At 34.8% G+C, this 25,712-nt stretch overlaps 1 long non-coding RNA gene across 1 annotated transcript; it reads right to left on the reverse strand.

The window, feature by feature from the left end:
* Positions 1–9,774: 9,774 nt before the first annotated feature.
* On the reverse strand, positions 9,775–25,197 carry LOC124965844 (uncharacterized). Its single transcript, XR_007105245.1, has 3 exons — positions 25,060–25,197; positions 19,221–19,419; positions 9,775–11,473 (listed from the first exon to the last, which is right to left on the reverse strand). It is a non-coding gene; the product is annotated as an uncharacterized LOC124965844 (long non-coding RNA).
* Between the last annotated feature and the right edge of the window lie 515 nt (positions 25,198–25,712).

Raw genomic sequence — 25,712 nt, forward strand, 5'->3', positions numbered from 1 at the left:
CCATAGTTTTTACCTTGAAGAACTTAATAGTATACTTTTATAAGAAATAGGAAAAACATTTAAAGCATAATAAAAAGCAATTTTACTACCTTTTCAGGTTATTTCCCATAGAGTGTGTGGTAGCTAATCAGTTTATAGAAACTGAGAAAAGGCAGAGCTGAATAATAGAAATATCTACAAGTAAGTGTAATAAGAACATCCAGGTTCATCAGGTTAACCGCAAACTTCTTTCCTTAGAAAACCCACTGTCAGATAAAATTACATCCCATTGAATATATATTTATACTTCTACATAACCAACTGGCTTTTTGAACTGTATTATTTTTCCTACTTCATTACTGTTAGTTCTTCTACCAAGTTTTCAATTCCTAAGTATTCTGGAATTGTTTTTAATCCTTGGTCCAGTCACTCAATGTCATGCATTGGATCAACAGAGTGGTATAAGGAGACCTATAAGTACATGTGCTGAGTATTAATTAGTTCAAATCCCTTTGCTGATGGCCTCCATTGCAAATCTGCACTGAGTGAGCTACTTTCTAGCAGTGCATCTTGCACACAGCCAGCATGCTTCCTCACATCACTCCCACCTGAAGATCTTACTAGACACCAATACCACAGCTAGTGAGAAACCCTAGGAATAGTCTAGTCCTATTTCTCTTCACCACCCACAGACATAGCCTTCAGTCACTGCAAAATGACCTGGTCCAGTACTGTAACATGATTTCTTAGTGCAGTGATACTTTCTTCCCAAATCAGTTCTTTTCCCACAATTAATCAACATAAATTTCCTCATCTATACAAGTAAGACATAATTCCTACCTATGAGTGGTCACAAAATAAAACAAAATAAATTCTATACCTAGTTTATACAATAAATGTTTAATTCTATACTAATCATGTTTTTTTCATTATCTGGATTTTGATGCTTTGACATCTGGTGCTTATCTGTCCCTGTAGGGATTGACCCTACTAGGGTTAGCCTATGTCTGATCATAATAGAATACAACTTGTCTGTGAGTGAACTCAACTTCCATGTGCAAACAAACCAATCCAGAAGCCATACACCAACGGCCTTCTTTAGTGACCTTTCAGGTTCTAAGCCACTATTCAACTGCCCTAATCATCCCAGGGCCAGGTACCAGACAACATGGAAACCTCTAGGCTCCAAAGCCTTCTGAAAATATCCAAGGTAGCCAGTTCTAAGTCTGCTGACCCTGCCTTGCCTTTTCCTTCCTATAGAAACCACAGTAAAAATTCTTGCCCATCATTTCTCCCTCTTTTTGCCTCCTGATCAACCCTGGTGCTTCCCCATGTGGCCCTCTGTGTTGTGCCATGTCTCCTGTTTTTAGGGATCTGTGAGTCTAATAAACTTCCTTTTGATGGTCATTTCTATGTCTACATGAGCTCTCCCCAATTTACAGATGAGGAAAAGGACCCTCAGAGAAGTTAAATAAATCTCCTATTTAATCATCTGATTAAAACAAATGTTTGGTACCCTTAAATATATATTAGTTTTTCCTTTTTCAAAAACATGGGTATCCAATGTTTAAACTTCAGAGACTCCAACTATTATTCCTAGTATTTATTCTACCTCATAAACTGCTTATAAAATATATTATGCTGTTTCCTATGTCCTGACTTCCTATTCTATATCTTCTTCAAGTGACACATGAAGTTTGGGAAGAGTTCCACATTTCCAAATGGCTTCCTTATATCTCAAGTCCTCTCTCCTTGATCTACTCTTCTGGTCTACCTTCTAGCTTTGTGTGTGTGCGCCTGTGTGTGTGTGTGTGTGTGTGTGTGTGTGTGTGTGTTTTCTGGAATAAACAGAGCTTTGTTTTGGTCTCAAGTCTAGAAACTTAATATGTAGGTAATCCATTACCTTCATTTTACCAAATCTAATACTTCAACATAACCCCAAATGAAAAGGCACTACTGTGTTAAGAGTAAGAGTGGCTGAAGCTCACTCATCTAAGAACCCATCTCAATCATTCTCTAACAGGCCTGATTTGTCTTCTTAAAGAACTTATCACCCTATGGCATTATTTGTTTTCATATTACCTGTTGCTTCATTTGTGTGTACCACAAGGATGAAGATTCATAAGAGCAGGGAGCTTTCCTCTGCTGTGTACCACCGCATCCCCAGTGCGGGAAACAGTGCCCAGCTTAGAATAAGATCTCACTGGTAGACACTGTTGAATGAAAGAGTGAATGAACCAATGAGCTCTCCCCAATTTACAGATGAGGAAAAGGACCCTCAGAGAAGTTAAATAAATCTCCTATCATATAGGGCCTATAGAAAAGTGGTTGAACCAGGATTCTAAGCTGAAACTGACTGCAAACTCAATTCTTTTTTGAATGTACCATAGCAGATGGCAGCTTGAGGTGTGAACAAGATGCCAGAGACTCACTTTGACCTGATTCTCCCCACTAAGTGTAAATGCAAACTCTGGAAATAATACAAGAAATAATCAAAGAAAAAAATCTGAAAAGAGTTAAGAGAAAAGCAAAAATGGGTTGAGACCCCCGGACTAGAAAAACAGTAACAGAAGGGCATTTTACATGAGCAGCAGAAGGTAATTTTGGTTTCCTGAATCCCACCTGGCAACAGGAGGCAGCAAAGGATTCTCATTACGTCCTCCAGAAACAAAGGAGTCCCTCTAATAATGCCAAAGGAACCAACCTGCACCACTGGGAAAGGGGATAGATAGAAAACCCTACTTACAATAAACTGCCAATAGAGGCACTCAGCCTGAGATCCCTTGTTTTAGTCAGCTTTTTTGCTGCTGTGACTAAAAGATCTGACCAGAACAATTTCAGGAGAGGAATACTTTATGTAGGGACTCACGTAAATAGTTTATTTAGGGTGTCAGTGTGCCGGTCCATAGACAGCAGGTTCCATTCCTCAGGGCTCCAGGAGAGACATAACATCATGGGAAGCAGCTCAGTGACCATGAGGAAGCAGAGACAGAGACTCCATCACCAGATACAGAATATATACCCCAAAGCTCACCTCCTCTGACACACCCTACCCATCTTCAGTTACCACTTAATTCCATTAGGGAGTTAATTCACTGGTTTGGTTAAGACTCCCATAGCCCAATCATTCCTCCTCTAAACCTTCTGCATTGACTCACACATGAGCTTTTTGGGGCCACTTCACATTCAAGCCATAACACCACTCCTCCATGGAGAGGCTCAGGGAGCCAGCTGACATTGGCAAGAGAGATCTTACCACATTTCCTCTTGGCCTAGAAAGGCTCATAGTCTCTGTGGGCTGAGATTTCTCCCTTCCACCCACAGACTCTCTGCAGCTTCAGGAAACACCTCCTGCTCCTTGGGACAGCACTAACAAGGACGAGTAACAGCCACATCAGCACTGGATAAGCCAAAATAATACTTTAAAGGCCCTGAATATTAAGCTGTTTTTGTAAACACAGCTCAAAACAATAGGCCAAGGCTTGTGCACTACACCCAAGCAGGGCAACTGTCTCCTAAATATAAGATTTCATAATGATCCAGAGTCCCTATCAAAATGGATGAAATGTCTAGGTTACAATAACTACAACAACAACAGCAAAATCACCTATTATGCCAAAAACCAAGAAATCACAAAATGAATTACAAATCACAAAAGTAATTAGATATTATAATTACCTAACAAGGATTTTAAAGGAGACAGCCATCATGAAAATGCTTTAACTATTGGTTACAAATTCTCTTTAAACAACAAAAAAAGTGGAAAATCTCAATTAAAAAAATATAAATGATAAAAATAAACTAAATTGAAATCATAGAACTGAAAAGTACATAAACAGAAACAATAAACTTGCTGAATGGTAGCAATAGTACAGAGATGAGCGAGAAATTTGAGACCAATATAATTAGTCTGAAAAATAAAAAAAAAATAGACAGGAGGATAATAAATGAACAGAGATCTGTGGCATGACAATAAAAAAAATTCAAAATTAATGTCATTGAATAATATATATCATTAAATAATAATATATTATTAATATATCAATTAATATATCCCAGAAGGCAAGAGAAAAAGAATGGAACTAAAAGTGTAATCAAAAAACAAATACTGAAAACATCCAAAATTTGGCATATTTGAGAACTAAGTGCATCCTTACCAAGATTCCTCACAAACGGACTTCTGAAACTCAAGAAAAAAAGCTTGAAAGTCATCAAAGAGAAGTGATGTATCACTTATAGAACACCCTTTCTAATGACAGCAACTTTCTCATACAAAATCACAGTGTCCAGAAGAAAGTAGTTAAATTTCACTATTATGATTTTTCTATTAAACAGAAAGAATCATCAGTATCACTAAAGAAATAGATAAAGCCCTGATTTTACTTACCTAGAAGCAAACTAGATCGAGTTGCAGTAAGTGCAAATCAATGCTTTAAATGCCACTGGAGGCATCTCTTTGAGGGTTCCCCTGGGTTTTCTCTAAGTGAATTTCTCATCTGATACACAGCCTACATTTAAGTCAAATGATCCTAAGAAGACTTTTTAAATTTGAGAATATCTATTCGGCCATTTTTACTAGATGTAGTAGCCATACAAGAGAAACTTAATTTTATTTATATAGATTAGTTAGAATAGCAAATTCTAGCTTGATGTTAATGCATTTTAGAAATGCATGCTCAGTTTCCATTATTGTACTAAAATCTTAAGCCTGGCGTGTCATATATTGCTTCCAAAAAAAGGACAGTCACACTGAAACATGCAAAGTATTTTTGCGGATATATATCAGATACAGTTTTCAGGCTTCCTTATGAGATTAGAAACCAACTAAAAGACTGCAAATGTTCAACACTTACATGGTAAAGAACTATGAGGAAAAACTGAGTGGAAAATAAGATTGTTGATTATAAATTCTTTATAAATTATTCCCACTATTTGACCTCAATGTTTCATTTTATTTAAAATGTTTGTTATATGTATACAAAAATCCTTTAGAAATGATTATTAGGCTATTAATAAGTCTTCTGAGGCCCAAAGGCAGTCTTTTAAGTGTATAAGTTATTCCAGCTTTGCCTCTGATAGTGTATCCTCAATGAAATGTAACTCGAAAATGGATTTTCTTATCATCCATGAAAAAGTATAAACTTAATCTAGTTTCTATTTCTTTATCTCAATACCCTTTTAATTGACACTTTGCCTCATCTAATGAAAAACCACCCTCTCTACAATCACAACTATTAGAATCTTATTTTGGCCTTGTCAAGACAAACTGTCAGAAAGTTAAAGCTTAAACACTGATAGTTGAAAATCTTCTAATCCGAAAGCCAGTAAAAATGTTCAGTATCCTGACTGAATATATATCTATTATTCTTTCTACCTAACTTCAAGAGGATTTAGAATGACAGATAACAAGATTCAAGAAAGCCTAATGCACTTTAATTCTAGCTTTAGAGGTATTAGGTACTATGATTTTTTTCCTCTAAAATATGTTTAAATATAGAAAAGAGCTGAAGGTAAATTATACAGACTTCTTAAAGCATACCATTTTCTTCTTTTTCTAAAATAATTCAATTTGTCCACCATCCATGAAAAAATTACAAGCCTAAAGCTATGATATAGTATATCAAAATCCCATATCCAAGAGCATGTATACTCAAAATAGAGTATCCTCACTGGGATGCAGCTGATCATGACTTTACATTAGCAGCCAAAAGCAAAGTAAATCTAAAAACTAAGTCAATTATTAAATGTCCAATCCTACTTTATAAATAGTGGAAAACTATGATACTGGTAGTAATATCGAGTTCTGTTAGTGGTCAGAAAATAGGATATGATCCCACACAGATATTGGGTTCTCAAAGTATATACAAAAGTAGGAAAATGCTCACTCTACAATTTTAGGGAGAAACAGATTATGAACCTGTGAGCCCAAACACATATGGTCAGCTAATTTTTGACAAGGGCACCAAGAAATTGCAACAAAGAAATGATGGTCTATTCAACAAATGGTGCCAGGAAATTGAACTTTCATATGCAAAAGGATGAAGTTGGACCCTTAGTTTACATCATACACAAAACTTTATTCAAGATGAATAAAAGACCCAAAGTTAGCTTGAAACCATAAAATTCCTAAACAAGAATATAGGGCAAAAGTTCCTGGACATTAACAGTGGCAATGACTTTATATAACACACACACACATGCACACACATATATATATATAAGTATATTACATGCACACACATATATATATAAGTATATTATATCAAAGCTCTGGCTACAAAAGAAAAATAAACTACTTCAAATGAAAAATCTGCTGTGCACAACAAAGGAAACATTAAAATGAAAAGGCAGCCTAGCCTACAGATTTGGAAAATATTTGTAAGCCATAAATATAATGAGGTTAATATTTAAAATCTACAAATCACTGGCACAACTCAATAGCAGAAAAGCAAATAATCTCTTTTTTTAATGAACAAAGGACCTAAAAAGACATTTCTCAATAAAAGATGCACAAGTGGCCAACAAGTGATGGCCAACAGGTATGTGCAAAGGTACTAATCATGAAGAAAATGCAAATCCAATCTACCATGAAATATGGAATCTTAAAAAATACACAAAGAGAATTAAACAAGGGAATTACAGGGAAGAAAAGCAAAAGGAATGGGGAGATGTAGGTAAGAGTATGCGAAGTAGCAGATACATAGGAAGAATAAGTCTGGGGACCTCCTGAACAACTTGAGGACCATAGTTAATAATATGTTGTATTAAGGATTTTTGCTAAGAGTATAATTCGGGTATACTTGCCACCAAAAATAAATAAATAAATAAATAAATAACTGTAGGAGATAACAGATATTTTAATTCATCTGCCTAAAATGGTTATTTCATTATTTTATGTATATAAAAATATCATGTACAGTAGTTTTTAAATAAGTTGCAGAAGTGTGATGGTGAAGGTTACACAACATGAATGTTTCTAAAACCACTGAACTGTATACTTATACCTGGGCAAGATGATAAATTTTATATTACTAATATTTTAACAAATTATAGAATGGGAAAAAAGAATAGGGTCCTAGCAACATCTAGACTTTTATAATCACTCTCATTCTCAATTACTGCCTTGTGTTCACATATGAGTAAAATACATGTGCATAACATAAAGTGTGATAATGAGACACAACTGAGTTTTCATCAGTTTACCCAACAGACAAGTAGTTGTCTCATTTTTGTTGAGCATTATTCAATGTTAAGGTAACCTCTAGTTGTGATGATTTACCTTTAGGCAATTAGAAAGAAATAGCTTTGCAAAGTCAAAAGAATAATAGAGTATATCCAGTAAGGTCACATTGTTGAACATTAATAAACCAGAGAAACACTTGGTTTCAAGAAGTAAATATAAATGGGCATGGTAGCATCCCTTCTTAATTGCATCCAAGCAATTTGGAAGCTGAGGCATGAGGATAACAAGTTTGAAGCCAGTGTTAGCAACCTAGGCTGGACCCTGTCTCAAAATAAAAATAAAAAGGGCTGGGAATGTAACTCAGTGGTTCACCCCATGGGTTCAAGCCCTCATACCAAAAAAAAAAAGTAAAAAAAAAAAAAACCCATAAAGAAACAAACAACAACAACAAAAGAAGTAAATACAAATATTATTATAGTTAAAGATAAGTCTTTCTTCAAATAGACGTAGAAAATCTGCATAATCCTCCATCACTTCAGATAAAATCTACTAAAATGAACTGAAGTGACCACCTCAAATAGTGATATCTAAATCCTGTGGTGAGCGGGTTAGAGTGCACTAAGGAAAGCTTGAATTCTTATTGTTATGGTTTGCATATGAGGTGTCCCCCAACGGTTTGTATATGAGGTGTCCCCTGTGTGAGACAATGCAAGATGGTTTAGAAGAGAAATGATTGGATTGTGAGAGTCTTAACCCACTCAGTGAATTAATCCACTGATAGGGATTAACTGGGTGGTAACTGAAGTGGTAGGTTGCGGCTAGCAGAGGTGGGAATTGAGGCATGACTTTGGGGTATATTTTTGTATCTTGCAAGTGAAGACCTCTCTCTCTGCTTCCTGATCACCATGTGAGCTGCTTCCTGATCACCATGTGAGCTGCTTCCCTCTGCCACACTCTTCCTCCATGATGTTCTGCCTCACCTCAAGCCCTGAAGAATAGAGCTGACCTTCTATGGACTAAGACCTCTGAAACCGTGAACCCTCAAATAAACTTTTCCTTCTAATTGTTTTGGTTGGGTCTTTTAGTCACAGCAGTGAAAAAGCTGACAAAAACACTTATTTAAAGAATTAACAATTAATGCTCCTTCTCTGTACAGACCCCCTGCTGTGCACATTCACGATCTCACTTAATGCTTAGGTCACAACTTAGAAATCTGAGTTCAGAAAATCTATGTAATTATCTCAACAGCCAAATTTGATTAAGGGTAGAGCTTAGATGTTTCAGCAATGACTCTTTTAACTACACAGCACTGATTGTGCAGTCCCATGTCAAAATGCCTAAAAGACTAATAAAGGAAGAGTGGAAAGTGATAGGCTGCTGTCCAGACACCTGCCTCTGAGTCAACAGCATTATCACTTCCCAGTTGCTCAACCTGCCTTTTTGATGATTCTCATTCCCTCAATATGCTTATGAATCAGTCAGCAAGTCTTATTTACCTTACCTTGAAATTATACTTCAAATTCCTGCACCCTCTGTCTCTGCAGCCATCACTCTAGTCCAAGGTAAATCCATCATACCTTCTTGAACACAGCAATAAAGTTCTACTTTGACTTCTGAAATTTGTTTATGGTCCTTTCTAGGTTAATCTTCACCCAGCAGTCAAAAACGTAAATTAAACAATATAAGGTCACTCCTTACCAACGAACTTCTTATTTGGGCTTATAAATAATTCCTGCAAGACCCTACACAATTTAGCTTGTCACTTCCCAACATGCTCCCTGGTTATCTACTAGTCTCCTGACATACTGACCTCTTTATGGCTCCTCAAATGTTCCAAGATCAAACTTAGAGACTTTGCACTAAGCTGCTCTTTACTCATGAAATGTTCTTCCCCCTGATCTTCACATAGTTGTCTCTGATCATTCAATTCCATTCTTACATGTTACCTTTTCAGAGAGGCAGGGAAAGACCTCCTAATACAAAAGAACCACATAGTAACTTTCTATCACATCATCCCATTAAATTTCTCTTTGTAACACTTATCATGAAACCTACTTTAATATTAGCATTTATTTAATACATTTTTGATTCATAATTGATTGTCTCCACCATTATGAGTCTAATTCAAAAAGCAAAGACCTTGTCTCATTTGTCCACTAGTGTATCACCAGGACGGTCTGATATAGACCCTGTCCCATAAATAATTGCTGAGTTGATCAATGACCCTTACATTTTTCAGCAATAATGCCTTCTTTTCTTTGCACCCTACGATCCCCTTCAAACATGTAAAATTCAGAGGCAGTTCTTCTGACTTCAAACATTTTATCTATCACAGTGTCTCCTGTTTTTAGTCAGACAAACCATAAATGTGTATTTTTTTTTTTAGCAATTTAGTAATTTCTTTCCTATATTTGTTTAGGATATCTATTTGATTCTTGTTAAGAAAAACAAAACATATATCCCTAATGAAGAAAAATTAATTGAGGTCAAAGTAGACATATCTAAAAATAATCTCAGAGGTTAACAAATAATAACTCAAAATACTAGATTTATTTGTGAGTCAGGTAACAGCCATATGGAAAGACAGCTCTGGGCAGAACACATGCTTTAATCATTAACACTGCACCCTTGACTCAAAATAATTAGCAAACTGAATGAATAGCAAGCCAAATGCAAAATAATGAAGTTGGAGGGAGAGGAAGAATGAACACAATATTACCAAGAATCTCAACTATAAATTTAAAAAAACAAACAAACAAATCACCACAGGCAGCTGGTATGTATAGAAGCATCATGATTCCTCTTCCAGTGGTTTCTGTAATAATCTGGATCTAGACCAACACCCAAAGGCACACGTGTTGAAGGTGTGGTCCCCAATGTGCAATGTCGAGGTGAAAATTTGGGGAAGTGATCAGATCATGAGAGCTCTGATCTCTTTAGTAGATTTATGATTTGATGGCATTATGAGGAGGTAGGGGAAATTGTAGGAGGTGGACCTAGTTAAACAGTGTGTCCTTGGGCATGTGCCCTTGGGGACTCATCTTGCCCCTGGTTCTTCACTTCCCTATCTCACTTCTTCCCGATTGCCATAAGGTGAACAACTGCTCCACCATGCCTTCTCTACCATGATGCTCTGCTTTGCCACAGGCCCACTACAAGGGGGCCACCAATCATGGAATGAAACCTCTGAAACTGTGAGTCAAAATAAATCTTTGCCTCTTCAAGTTATTTTTTCTCAGGTATTTGTCATAGTAACAGAAAAGCTGGCTAATATATTTTCCAAATCAGTATCAATTGGAAAGCATTTTAGAAATTTATAGTCTCAAGTCCTGGTCCCTGAGATTTCAAAAGTTTGTAGCACAGACCTTGAATCTGTATTTTCTACAACTACCCCATGCTATTCTGTGTTTAAAGACCTCTGATATAGTACAACAACCTTCATTTTTACAAATGAGGAAGCAAAGAGACACCAAAGTATCTTTAATATCCAAGCCAATAACTAGACAAGATTAAGTTCTCATAGATATTTTTTATACTGAAAAATCTCTAAGAATAACTTTAAATGTGTCAGAAAAACAGATAAGCAAGATATACTGGTGGTGCAGTTAATAGGAAAGCCCCAATGTGTCAGATGGCCACACCTCAAAGGGTAGTTCATTGTTTCAAAGCACCTCACCTCAAGTAAGTGCTCTTCTATAACTTAAATTTTTGTTATCTTTACTTGAGTTCAAAGTAGAAAACCAAATAAAGGGAATTCCTAGGAATGAGTTGTTGGAGCCATGGAACTGTTGGAGAAATTAAATAAGAAGTGACGAGTCTTGAATTCATGGGTTGTTACGTGGGGTCACAATGGTTGAACTCAGCATAACTCCAAGGGGGCTCCAGGCACAAAGACTGCAGTCTACACCTGAGAAGTTACAGTGAGACAAACCTGGGGGCTCAGACGGTGGAAAGAGGAGAGGAAGGAAAAGAGAAAGGGGAAGAGAAACAAAAAGAGGGAGAGACAAATAAATGGTTAAAATTAATATACATGCAGGACAAAAATGCATATAATTTAGATATATAAGAGATATACAAGATACAAGTTTTGTGAATTTGTAGCTGTTTCCCATTCCTAATATTATATATTATTTGGACTATATTTTCCAGCCCTTTATTTAAGTTTCTCTATTAATAGTAACCTTTACACAAATCATATCCTATTACACCTGACTCAGATACTGGAAATTTTAAAAGGAAGAAATCTTCTACTTACTAAAAGCATTTATGCTCCTTTTCAAATAAATTCCCCTACACATTTTCCAGGGATTCCTGTAAAAATAAATATAACTGAATTAATCTATATTTCACTGTCTTAAATTCTAAAATAGTTCAAAGAAGAATCTTAGCAATTAACTAATAAATCAATAACTAAACAATATAAATAGTTAATTTTTTTAGAAAAATAAATTTTAAAGACTTTCTTCAAAGCAGGAAAATTTGCCATTTAATATCTTTGGTTAATTCCAAATCACCATAACCATAAAAATAAAATCACCATTTTATTTTTCTTAGCTTGATTTGACAAAGAAAAAGAAAGACTAATGATGCAAATAACTCTCTTTAAAAAATACTTAAGAATATCTTCTATCTGTGTGCAGAAAGACAAAAAAAAAAGAGAAAAATGTTGTTACACTGAAACCATCACCATTAATATTTTTTAAGATCCCTCTGCTAATGTAGACTAGCTAAAAGAGAAGCTCCAAATTTAGCATATACAATGCAGTCTTTGCAGTCCCTGATTTAGGATCCCTAGAAAAGCAACAATCAACTTTGCATGCATTGATTTTTTTTCCACTAGAATCTGGTGTAGTTTATTGTTCATGACTTAATTATCCATAGTTCTATAACTTTAATAAAACCTAACTCAATTAACTAAGTTTAAATTTATTCCAATTCAGTTTGCAATACTTGCAACAAAGAGTTGAACAGGGGAGAAAAAAAGCTACCATAGCAAAAAGCTACCCTGTAAGAAGATTTGATTGTTCATTTAAAATTTTTAAAGAGGTAAAATAAAGGTCATTTGTAAAATAAATGTCAAGGTAAAACATGTTGCTGTTTTATGAAAGTCTTATTAAAAGTAAAGTGATTCTTAGAGGAATTCTTCTAAGTAGAATGGATTGTTTATATTCTATTCAAACAACTGCATGTGCAAAAACAGGCCCTACTGTGTACTTTTTAAATTGTTCTTTTTAGTTATACATAACATTAGGATTCATTTTGATATAATTATAAAAGCATGGAATATTATTTGCTCTAATTCAGTCCCCAGCACTTCCACTTTCCCTCTCCGCCTCCCTTCCCTTGTTCCCTTCCTTCCACTCTGGTCTTTCTGCTATTTATCACCATTCTGTATATCCTACTGTGTACTTTGACAGTGTTCTCATCCACCCTGGCAGTTTGTCACAAATCTGAGTCACGGTTTGCTCAAAAGAAGATTGACATGTGCCAGAAGCTATGCCAGGGCTACATTTACCCGGATAGAGAAAAGCTACCATCCTTGATCTCAAGGACCTCACAGAACACAGATTGATGCTCCCTTTTCCCCAGATTCCCTCTGTGCCAGGTTCCTAGGCCTGCTAACAAAGTACCACACACCAGGTGGTTTAAATATCAGAAACTAATTTCCTCAATGCTCTGAAGTCCACAAATCCAAGACATCCAACGGGTTGGTTGCATTCTTAGGGCTTTCCTTGGTCTGTGATAACACTTTTCTCCTGGAGTCTGTCCTATGTGTCCTTGTCTCTTTCTCCCTTCTCTATGTATCTCTCCTTCTTCCTTTCTCCCTCCCTCCCTCCCTTCCTTCCTTTATTCCTTTCATCTTTTTTTTTCTTTTGCAAAATTATAGTTGGGAGGAATAAGTCATAGATGACACAGAACTTTATACATGCTAAAGTGAACGCAGGTGGTGTCTTTTGAACCCTGATGTGGAGGCCACATAGAATATAGCAACCAGATAGGGTAGCTCGGGAACAGTAGAAAACTAGGTCAGTTCTGAACTACCTACCCAGACTTCTATGCAAGAGAGAGAGAAATGAGCCTCTGTCATGCTTATATCATTGTTATTTTGTTTTCTGTCACTTGTAACTGAATGTGACCTAGTAGGTGTGTGGCGGGGGTGCATACACATGCACACAGAAACAAATGCTCATAAGGAGCATGATATTAGCAGTGGCTACCTCAGGACTGCAGGATTTGTAGTGATTTTATTATATCTTCAGACCTTTCTGGGTATATAAGCAACTTTTTTCAAAAGTGATAAATCCAAAGAAAAATATTATAATTCCCTCTGACTTGTGACCTATACTTTTAGTGCTGTGATCAGATGCTTACCTGCCCTCAGTCTATCCACAGAAATTGTGACTCTGAATGACTGCTCAGCCTGGTTTCCTCTTTCTCTTTCATATGACTTCATTTAACCTTAACACTCCCTTTAAAGACCCTAACTCCACATACAGGGTCATGAAGTCCTGGGGATTTGGACTTTAACATATGAAGTTGGGAAGTGACACAACTCAACCCTTAAGACCCATAACACCATCATATGTCCTCACTTACACCTTTCCTATGAAGCCAAGTCCTTGTCCAAGAGCTGTGCAGCAGCAGACCCAGCAGGCTGGAGCTGGCATAAGAGCCTTGGCTATGCAGAGCCACCATGCCAGCATGGGTCTTAGGCTCAGCAAGCCAGAGTATGCAGATCTGTCACACTAACAGGGCTAACCAACAGCATGGTGCTTTCCCAAACCCTGATTAGCATAAATTTGGACCAACAGCCTTGACCTAAGTACTATTTAAACCCAAAGACTGGTGCACTCAAGTGACACCAACAATGGGTTCCCCTCTTGCCCCTATAAGAGTCCTGCTTCTATTCTTCACACTTGAATAAATCCTACTACTTTCATTATTGCCTCCTGATGTCCCATAAATTTTGTTCTTTGAATATGCAAGACAAGAACCCAGTAAGGAGCAGACAGTGAGCTGCTCAGCTCTGTTGCAACACTAGAGGTCGCAAGCCTACCATTTAGAGCTGGAACATACCCCTCGATTGTGGTGGAGAACAATCAGCTTTGCAGGCTTTGACCATCGGATTTGACACCGTACCCTTCTGTAATTAGCTCTTACACAAAAAGGGACTTTCTCCATTGCAGAAGCCCTCAGTTTATACAGACACAACCCACCAACGGAAGCAAAGAAAGGAGTTTCATTTCAAACTCTGTTCCAACACTATGGCAGACCTGTTGAAAAACTGTCTCATCACGTCTATCTCAGAATTTTACTGTGTGTAACTACCTCCATCTATTCTTCACATTTCCTTCATTCTTACCTCATCTCTACTGGGATTTTAAAACAGGATAAAATTTAAAGTCCATAGAATAGATTGTCCAATGGTAAACTACTGCCTGGAAAATAAATAGATAGATAAAGTATGGCATGAAAGCTTTTAAAGGTATGCCAGTCAAAACAAAACAAATCCTTTAGCACTAAGAATTCAGGAAAATACAAAAAATTAACTTTTTTTGATGGTATGGTAAGTTGAATCACTGGAAAACTTCCATGTATACTATGACCACACCTATTTTTTTCCATGTTCTTAAATGTTGGTACTTTGTATTCAATAGACATTTCATCTCTTAGCCATCAAATTTGTAAACTCTAAACAAGTTATATTGCTTGTTTCAGCTCATGAGGCAGCTCTTCTTTTTTTGCTTACTATTGTATCCCAGGGCCCAGAATCTACATAAGCTTATCAAACACTCATACATTCCTGATAAGAGTGGTAATGATACAGCGCCTTGGAAACTAATTTCCTAATATAAATTCAAAGCTTTAAAAATGTTTATTGAGCCAGTAATTCCAATGAGATTTTAACCTAAGGACATTATTTCTAAATATGGAACACTTTTGTACAAGGATATTTATTACTACAGAAAAGTATGGCCGTATAGAGAAAGTTTACATGTGTTTATAAGCAGGTCAAATCCTGGATGAAATAATAATAGTAATGATTTAATAATGAACCACTTGCTGTGTGTCAGACATGAAGCTAAGTGTTTTACACATAGTACCTGATTTAATCAGTAACGTCATGAATTAAATATTATCACGTATTTTATAAATGGGTAAGCTGAACCTTAAAATCATTTAAGTAACTGGTCAGATTTAAGCTACTGTTAAGTAACGGAGCCAATATACAAGCTGTGAGGTGCAATTGACATCCATTCATTGTGCCTATGTCCTCCTTTTTTGAGGCCATATTTTATTTAAGTCTACATTGCTCTCATTCTTTCCCTATATCCCACTCAGAAGGATTTAAAAGAATTTAGTAAGTTCATTCACTCTAAGATGTTGAGGAACAATGATTTCCTTTCCAAGGGTCTTTGAATGCAAGAGAAGACAGGTGGAGGCAAAATGATTAGCTTGTTAGCAGTAGTCCTTCAAGTGTGAGCCAGAAACCCAGAAGAGTTCAGATAGCTTTTCAGGGGATCTTTGGGGTCAAGTTTTATTCCACAGCAAATCTAAGATGTTAACTTTTTTTCACTCTCATTCTTTTACAAGTGTACAGTGGAGAGGCTACTTGACAAATGATATCTCAACAGACTAAATGCAGAAGTACATATGAGAATCTAGTTGTTCTCTATTAAGCAAGACATTGTTCAGACTTGCAAAAATGGAAAATGCCATGCTTTTTACATTTTTTTTTTTTAGTTTTGGAAAATATAGTTCTTTTTCATGAAAATTTTATTAATTTTAACAGGAAATTATCTTATTTTTATCTCTTAAGTTTCTCAATTTTGAATTTTAATACGATATCAATAGATATAACTCTAATAAACTAGAGCCCTCTCAAGTTCTCAGTTATTTTCAAGAATAAAAAAAGCTCCTGAAACCAAAAATCACTAAACCAAATAAATCATTCAGAAATAATGATCTCCCTATTAGTGTTTCCATGTCAGTAAAGAAAACATTTTGGAGGATGTGGCATTTCTATCAGTTTCTGTATGATTGTTTCACATTTGTGTACAATTCCCTAACCTAACTTTGCTTTCAAGTTCTCATCATTCTTCTAATACCTTTACAAGAAACAAAAGGTATAGCTTATTGAAATTATATCCAACTTCAATATTCAGTAACTAACAACTCATTTGTCTTTAAATCTACCAAACACTTGTTGGGCACCTACATAAACCAAGTATTTAATATAATCAATATTTGGCAATGCTTAGATATAAACCTGAGTTTTTCTTGTTCCAAGTCCATTGCTCTTTCCCCTACACTGCCACTGAATATTTTAAATAGATCAATTTAAATATACCCAAGAAGGAATATCATTATCCCACGTCAATTCTCTCTCTCTCTCTCTCTCTCTCTCTCTCTCTCTCACACACACACACACACACACACTCACATACATATACACACATCTCCCTGTTAACAGAAACTATCAGAGAATGGACCCCTCACATTTTATGAAATAAAAAGGAAAATCACTACTTTGACCTTTGCTGTCTTCTAGACAATAATTTCATAATCATAGCAATGACAGAAAAAGTTCTTGCTTAGTTTCCATGAATAATATTATCACTGGGCTATTGAGCTATTGTCCTGTGCCATTTATTATTCTTAATATTTTCTATTCAGTGTTTCACTTAGTCCTTACTATAACTTGTGAGTAAAGCATTACTGCCCCCATTCTAAAAATGAGAAAACTAATGTTTAGAAAGAATAAATAGCTTGTCCCAGGTCACATAGCTATTAGATTACAGAGCTGGGATTCAGACCAGATATCTCCACACATAATGCCTCATGGTTTTAACCATGTCTCTATTATTTCAAACTTTTATTATTAACAATTCTTTATGGAATGTATAATGGAATTCCTTGTTCGAATGTTAATGGCTTGATGGCCCACTTTAATGGGAGGGGCTTGATATGGTGCACAGAGGCATGGGGAAAGTCAAGTTTTATTGCTATTATCTACTAACTGACTTCTGTTAAGATAGTTTTAGTTCCTACTGTGTTATGGTTTCCTCCAAAGTTTAAACAATAGGTCATGAAGCAAATGAAATGATTAGTAGCAGTATTTATTCACCAGCTTTTCTGAGTTCAGTAAAAAATAATAAATTGAGTCTCTTTTCTTAATGTTAACTGAGCCACTGGAGAGGCCTCACGCAATCTACAGAGTATGAAAAGAAATATGGACAGTGGCAAGCACAGTTAATTGAACATTTTATAGAACATTGAGAGAGTTCAGGGAAAGTGCATTTCCCATTTTTTATCTTCCCATGTTTAATGAAAATCCACCTATTATGACTGTGTAGAAAAAGAAGAAATAAAAGAGAATTATCATTTTTACTTCTACTTAGTAGTTTATCCAAGCATTTGAATTTGCTGGGTCTAGGGGCAACATGCAGAGAGGGGTTGAAAAAGAAAGGGGAGAACAAAGACATGCCTTCAACCTCCCTTTTCCAGATTAAAACCTTCTTCTCCCTGACTGCAAATTTCACTTTCAAATTATATTTTGAAATAGACAAAGGTTTTCTTCATTTCCCAGAACTCCTGTATTGCAATTTATCTCTTCTTGGTGAAATGCCCCTTTCCATTCTCCCTTGGGTATTAAATGTTCAAATGTGTAAAAACACATGCTTGATCAGCTTTGCTAAAATATGGCACCAGTGCTTGAAACCACTTATAATTCATTCATGATAAAAATCAATAGGTTAAAGGAAAGAAGTCTTAATGATGAAATTTCAGGAACAATAATTATTAGTTGGCAGCAGAGTTTTTGAAAAGCAAGTCCAGCTATAACTGTTACCTTTTTGCCTAATCATTACATTTTTAGACAAAGTCATCAGTACTGACATGCATATACATCCTATTATTGATTTTGTTTTCTACATATTCACCTTCTGATAATTATATAACTCTTTTATGAAAGCTTTTAAGAGGATTTTTATTTATGTTATTCTTACAACTTATTCAAACTAGACCATAAATGCATATTAACAAGGAAAAGAGAAGAGAGAAATAGGATTTCAGGGCAAGGAAAAGAGAAAAATTATTTTTAACAGTAAGTGATGCTTTCAAGAGATTTCACTGTTAATGCTTACTAAAGTTATCACCCTTCCAACCCCCCTGAGGCCCAAGGTCCTAAAAGAATATCAAAGGTAAAATTAAAAAGAAAAAGAAAAAAGCAGATTTCCTATTTGCTAGAGTAACTTTCTGGATGTCAGACCATAATATAGGGGAATATAGACAAAGTCATTCAAAGGACATATTGTAAAGACAACACTGGCAACAAACGTGCATGTAATGTTGAACATAAAGGCAATCTCAGAAGGCATCCTGTTTAACCCACAAACTTTACAAAATAAGGAAGGAAAGAAGGAAGGGAGAGAAGGAAGGATTACAAATCCATTGTCTTCCAGAATGATCTGTCCTATTATTCCTTCAAAGATCAAACATTCCTAGCATAATTTAAATGTGATATAACTTACCAAAATTTATAGTATACTAGAAAACATGTCTTACCAAACATATCAACCTGAAATATCACCATACCATTTCAATTTATGAGAGTTCGGGTTCTTTTATGAGTTCAGAGCACCTAGGACTACAGACTGTACTGCTGAAGACATTACTCAGGTTAATGTAAACTAAATAACTGAACAAGTGAGTCCGCTTCTACGAAGGAGCATTTGTCACATAGGCTTTCCTTTAAAATAATGTGGATTCATGTCTTAAGGTTTAAAGAAGGAAGTGTTCCCGAGCAGTTGGGATGCCCTGAAATCTCAAGAGTAAAGATAAGATCTCAGACCACATTCAGCACCTTCCCCATGATAAAAGCGCTTCCCTTGCACCATGGAGATACAGGAAACTACAGCTGCAATCATTTGACATCTAGTATAAGAAAACCATAGAAATGCGGAACACTTCAGTGAGGTTTGATAAATGTATTGACAGTGCTACTAGAAAATAAGAAATAGGGACTTTACAGGGAAGTATGCACCCTCATTCTTACCTCTCTATCAGCTCTGCTGTGATGGGAACAGCACTCCATCCTCAGAGAAGACTATAGCCAGAAATGCCCAGCAAGGAGCAGCCCAGGGAGTGAATAGAACCCAGGGCAGGACTGAAAAGGACTCCAGAGCAGCAGGTTCATTGGGAAGGACTCCCTGTGACAGGACCCTGATTCCCAATAAGCCCTAAAGCAAAGGAATCTGTGAAAATTTGAGATGGGGAGCAGGGAAAGAGGGAAAAAGATACAGAGATACAGTGGATTAGGAATACTGGCAATTAAATGAAATAAGGTTTCTTTTTATGTATATACACATACTGGTAGAATTCTATTCTCTCATACTGGACAGTTTATGATTTTCCATGAAAATACTTGACAATAGAATATTTTCAATGTAATGAATGACCTTAAAATCTAGTGCATTTCCCTTATGTGAAAAGTGAAATATGTACATACTTGTGGTGCATTCAAAAACAAAAGAACCATGTCTTGGAGAACACATTATCTAATGCTAAAGGTGCACAAGAGGAGATGAGTTTACTATCTGATGACTCAGCAGGTCAATGAAGTCATGCAGTGTTGTATGTTCTTTTTTTTCATTTTTTCTTTCTTTTTTTAAAGAGTATGTTCTATTATAGTCTATGAAGTTTTTAATGGTTTGAGTTCACACACAAACTGACTTCTATAAATCTGTTCAGATTTCTGATGAAATTAACCTAGATCAAAATTTGATTTACAAAATATGAGAAAAAATAGGTTTATCCTTTGTTGTTTTTACATCCTTATCAATCACTAAATAATGAAAACTCTGATTTTGTTTATTTCTGTTTCTAAGGTTAATGATGTTGTGAATTATTTTCAAATAGAAAGATATAGTGCTAGATATAGCAAAGTTAGAGAAACAACTCTAAAAATGAGATAAATTCAATTATTATCTGGCTTTATCCCTGTAGTTCCACCAAAAGAACTTAATAGTAAAAGGGATAGTAAAAGTCCTAACCCAAGCATGATTTGTGAATTAGCAATAAGTAAACTTAAACCTAGCAGAATATCCTCACATGTTTTTCTATACCATTGGATTAATTACTAAGGAAAGTCAAATGACCCCTGATCCTTTATCTTCTACATGAAACCCTGCATGGTAACTTTAGGACTACCTTATGACATTACTTAAAATCCAATATTGAGGAAATTTTAAAATCAAAACACTAGAAGGCTGATTAGATTAGTTAAGAACTAAGGCAATATGGAGCAGAGGAGTTCTAATAATATAATGAAAATTATAATTAAGCAAATATACTAAAATTGCTTAAAGTTTCCTTCAAATTCAAATTCAAAATTATTTTGTAAAGAAAATCTCATGTAATAGATGAAAATGGGATAAAATTCTCAAGTGAGGAATAGCCAGTTTTGTAGATCATGATACACTATTTCCAGTGATGACATCTATAAAAGCATGTAGATTTTTTAAGTGATTAATGACAATACAATTGTTGAGCAAGTTGACAATCTATCTGGGTATTTTCATAAGGAAAGCTATTGACTTAGAAAAAAACCATGAGTGAATGAGTAAATGTGAATGGTTGCAAGTTTTGACAGTCCCAAGCACAGGAAAATTAGTGTCCATCAAATTAATCAGGCACCCAGCAGCCATGAGATCATATACCGAGAACTATGAACCATTTAACTCAAATGATTTTCTTCTAGACCATTTCAGTGTGTCAAATAAGGTGTTAGAGATGGCAAATGTGGAAGCAAAAATCTGGTTTAAATATACTTATGAATGCTCATCCGTATTTAAAACATAATCACATGAACGGTGAACATGAAAGATGTCCTACTACACCAGATTTTTCTAGTAGCTTTAGAAAGGCAGTGATCAAAGACTTCTAATTCACTGCTGAAATCCATTATTCTGTCTGTGAGAGAAACAAAAAATACAGTGACAAAGTTGTTAACTCATTTATATACTTAGTAATGGAGCAATTCATAAAGCTGGTATATTAAGCAGATATTCTTTCATGATTGAATACTCTAGCTATGCAAAACTATGAATATCTTTACTATAAAACACATCATTGTTACAGTGAAATTGATGTTTAAGAACTGGACAGAGAGAGTCAGTTGTAGGTCATAAGAATTGTTTGAGCCATATTAAAGACAAAATTAAGAATCATATTTTTATGAAAAAAGTCCTTTGACGATAATCTTCTGGGAACGGTAAAAGAACCAGAGGTCAGAAAAACATAAGTTCACCATTCATAAAGGGTATTTGCTATCTAAATAACATGGTAAATATGTAGAAATTTCCACCAAGATTAGTATAAAAACTTTACATCACATCACCTTTGTAGTAGCATTCTGGGTAACTCTGTTCAGCAATGGAAAGGGTAAACCATGGGGGGTTTTGGTATTCATACCTGGTATGGGAGTCCAGAGTAACATAAAAAAGAAATTGCCCTTATTGCTGAATTTAAAACACGGTTTCATTGCTTTGCAGTTTAACCTCACAATCATATTGTGGCCAACTTATCATCTACTAATATTAGAAGACCATCTACTGTTAACTATCAAGTCCAGGTAAAAGGTTATTAATTTTCTTAACAGAAAATAATAAAATATTACTTCATATTAAAACATATATGAACAGAGTAGAAATAAACAAAAGATGCTCCCTGCAGAAGAAAGTACTTTAAATGAATATTATATTGTATTGGGCTATTTCAGACAAAGTCAGCAGATGTGTAGACACAGATGCTTCACTCATTTTCTTTGGCCACGAGGAAATGTTTTTGTCAAAACTTGTAAACATTAGTGCAGTGGATATCAATTTGGATTAATTCATATCCCATCTATGTAACTGACTAGTCTGTGACTTATTAACTTCTCTAAATTTCATTTTCCTATCTTCAAAAACAGAAAACATAATTCATAGGATTATTTTGATGTTTAAATGTTATAGTGATATAAAAGTCTGAAAGACTTATTTTCTGGCTTTATCAACAGTCAACAGTGGGAGACAGTCATGGAAACAAACCATGCTCATGGAATACAGTGAGAGCAGTATCAGAATGACCTCAAAACTCTGCGAGATTAGCAGGAAAGATGGATAGGTGGTTGCTGGGGATAAAGGAGAAGTTGCACAGAAGGTAATGCATGTAAAAAAGGATATGATTAGAGAAGTAGAGTAAGAACATAAGAGTAACCAAATAAAGGAAGTTACACAGTATAAATGATCAATAGATTTTTTAGGAGGTGATGGAGATATGGTGGCAGATGAAGACTACAGATGAAGATTAGGGAAATTACAGAGAACTTAATATGTAGTCTAAAGACTTTGACTTTGTATCATAGAGTCAATTGGATACATTTAATGATAAAAAAATATAGAGTACATTGCTTTTAAAAAGATACTCTTAGCAACAGTCTGGACCAGGGTGTGACAGGGAGATTCACAGATGAAAAAAAGCGCCAAAAAAAAAACAAGAGTCAATACAAGAAATGATGAGAAAAAAATAAATAGTAATTATATAATATTAGAGCCAACAGACATTTTTTCTAAAATTTAAAGACATAAAAATGAGGGGGAAAAATCTTATGGCAAAATGCACTAAATGCAAGCAAAGAAATACTCAGAAACAAATTTATGATATGATAAAAAATATTGCCTTACTTTTTTTTCACCTAACTCAGTGTTTACCTAAAATAATTTTAAAAAATTAAAATTTAAAAAATAAAATTTTTTAAAATTACAAAAAAATAAATTGAATAATAAAAATAAAAATAAATTTGAAACAAAAGCTTATATTTTTTAAAAAATAGTGATAATACTAGTAAATCTCTAGAAAATCTTGACAAAATTAAAGATTTAATAATGGGCAAATAAACTTGAAAAAAGGAGTCTAATAACAGAGGGAAAAAGTTATTATGAGTAAATTCAATGCAGAATTATATGTTAAGATATAGGAAAAAATTGATGAAATAGGTGGGAATCTCAAAGTTGACTTAAAGAAAAACAGAAACCTGAAAATTTAAGAAAAGTTAAAATCTAGGAAAATATTATTTTTTATAAGACTTGGAAGCAGACAATTTTACTAATATGCCCTTCATGCCTTTAAGGTAGTAATTAATGTCAATTATTACTAGAAATTTAGTTAATTGATGAATTAGATGAATATCTACCATACAATAACTGATATACAAATAACAAATTATTGAAAATGCAATTTATTTTTGAAGAACCGGGCACAGTGGCACACATCTGTAATCCCAGCAGCTCCGGAGGCTGAGGCCAGAGGATCTCAAGTTCAAAGTCAGCCTCAGCAAAGGCGAGGCACTAAGCAACTCAGTGAGACCCTGTCTGTAATAAAATATAAAATAGGACTGCAGATGTGGTTCAGTGGACGAGTGCCCCTGAAATAAATCCCCAGTACGACCCCAAAGAAAAAGAAAAAGAAAATGCAAAGAAAAAAAAAAAAAGATTTCATCCATAACAGCTCCCCAAAACAAGAGAAACTATGAATAATCTTAACAAATATGTGACCCCACAGGAAGTACACTCACAGCTTTCTGATACATAATCAAAGATATGAGTAAAGCATTCTAAAATGGAATGAAAGACAACAGAGAATAATTTTTATTATATTACATGAAATCTATAAATTGTTGAAAATAGAAAACATTTGGAAATAATAACTAATATTTATGTAATGCTGTGTGACATGGCACCTTTATATAGAACACCCACATAATCCTTATATCTATCCAATGAGATATAAATCATGTTTTTCTGCACTTTTTGTAGGAGAAAACAAAAGCTCAGAAAAGGAAATTATCCAAGATCACACAACTAGTAGATTTGGGAATAAAAAATTAAGTAGTTAGCAAAACTCCAAAATCTGAGGTCTCAGCAACTATAGAGTTCAGCTTCTCAATCACAAACATCCAAAAACTGGAGGCCAGTCAGGTAAAGAAGGACACATACATATTATGTCTTGGAAGATGGGAAATGCCTAAATGTAATGCTAAGTGAAAAGAAGACCAAATAAAAAATTATAGAAAATATGCCCTCAATTTTATTATTATTGTATGTATGTAGAAAGAATGAATTTTTTAATTGACAGAAAATATCAAAGTGTTAACTACACTTTGGGGTATGATTATGCAGGATTTTGATTTTTTTTTATATATTCCAAATTGCTTTTCAAGCAACAGATCTAATAAGCAAATATACGAAAACCCCCAAATTTAAAAATAATCCTAAATCAGGGGCCATATGAAAAAAGATTGTTTAAAATAATATTGTACTTTAAACGAATGATTGAGACATAAAAATTGCCTTCTTTTAACCTCTCCAAAATATATGAAATCAATTGCAAGCCAATTGTGAAGCAAACCTAAAAGATAGCCCCTCCCAATGCAACTCCCTATTATAATCCACATCCATTCCCCAAATGTATCTACTATAAGCTAATAGGAATTAAAGTTGCAACATATTTACACATTTCGTTTATTTTAATCTTTTATTATTCAATTTGTACACAAGGATCAAACTGTGCACCAATCTGTCCAAGTGCAGATTGTATAATCCTTGTCTCTGTGGCAGGTTTTTTCCAGCACATTTCTCTAATGTTAAATAAAATTTAAAAAAAAAGAAAAAAAAGAAATTAAAGAAAATAAAGCATATCAAAAAATTTTATATACCTAAACTTTCAGATACATATAACCTAAATGAAAACAACACACAATCTAGAATACTTTATCTTTTTGTTCAAATAGAAGAATCTTTTATTTTTATTGTTGAAAGTGCTGTATAACTGACATTTTTATAGACTGGACCTACCATTGTGAAATGAAGCTCCCCTTCCTTGTCAGTCCTGCTTCAGAACCAAAGACCCTCCTCAAAACAAAAGGATGTTTAACCATAAATTGTCTTTCTGACTCTCCCAAGATCTGATTCTCTTAACTCACGGGTCTCAGGCTAAACCTGTTCACCACAAATGCTCCTGCAGTGACAGACTCCCTCATAACCAACACGTCAGTGCCAGCCTCTATTTGCAACACAGCCACTTTCAGCTTTCAGTTTTTATTTAAAAGGCTTAATTGGAAGTTTTTATTACTCCCAATTAGGCTTTTTAATTAAAAGGAAAAGTTGAAAGAGGCTGCAGGCAAAGACTGCTGAAACCCATATCAGCATAAAATCAAAGGAAATAAAAACAAAATTACGCTACTGTAAAACAGCAGTAACAGGCACAGCTTTCAATAATGTTTACCTCTGGTCATATTTAATGTTACCGTAGCACATTGACAGTGATGAAGTGGACATGACTGATTGGAAAAAAACAGACTGTATCTAATGTAACAATAAAATTCATCAAAATGATACTTTAAAACACACACACACACATTAGCATTCAAGGCAAAAATCTACCAAAATGCACAGTTGACAATTCAAATAGTTAGCAGCTCCAATTCACCAACACAGCATTAACTCTA

Source organism: Sciurus carolinensis, chromosome 1, assembly GCF_902686445.1.
Source record: "Sciurus carolinensis chromosome 1, mSciCar1.2, whole genome shotgun sequence".
Classification (NCBI taxonomy): Eukaryota; Metazoa; Chordata; class Mammalia; order Rodentia; family Sciuridae; genus Sciurus; species Sciurus carolinensis.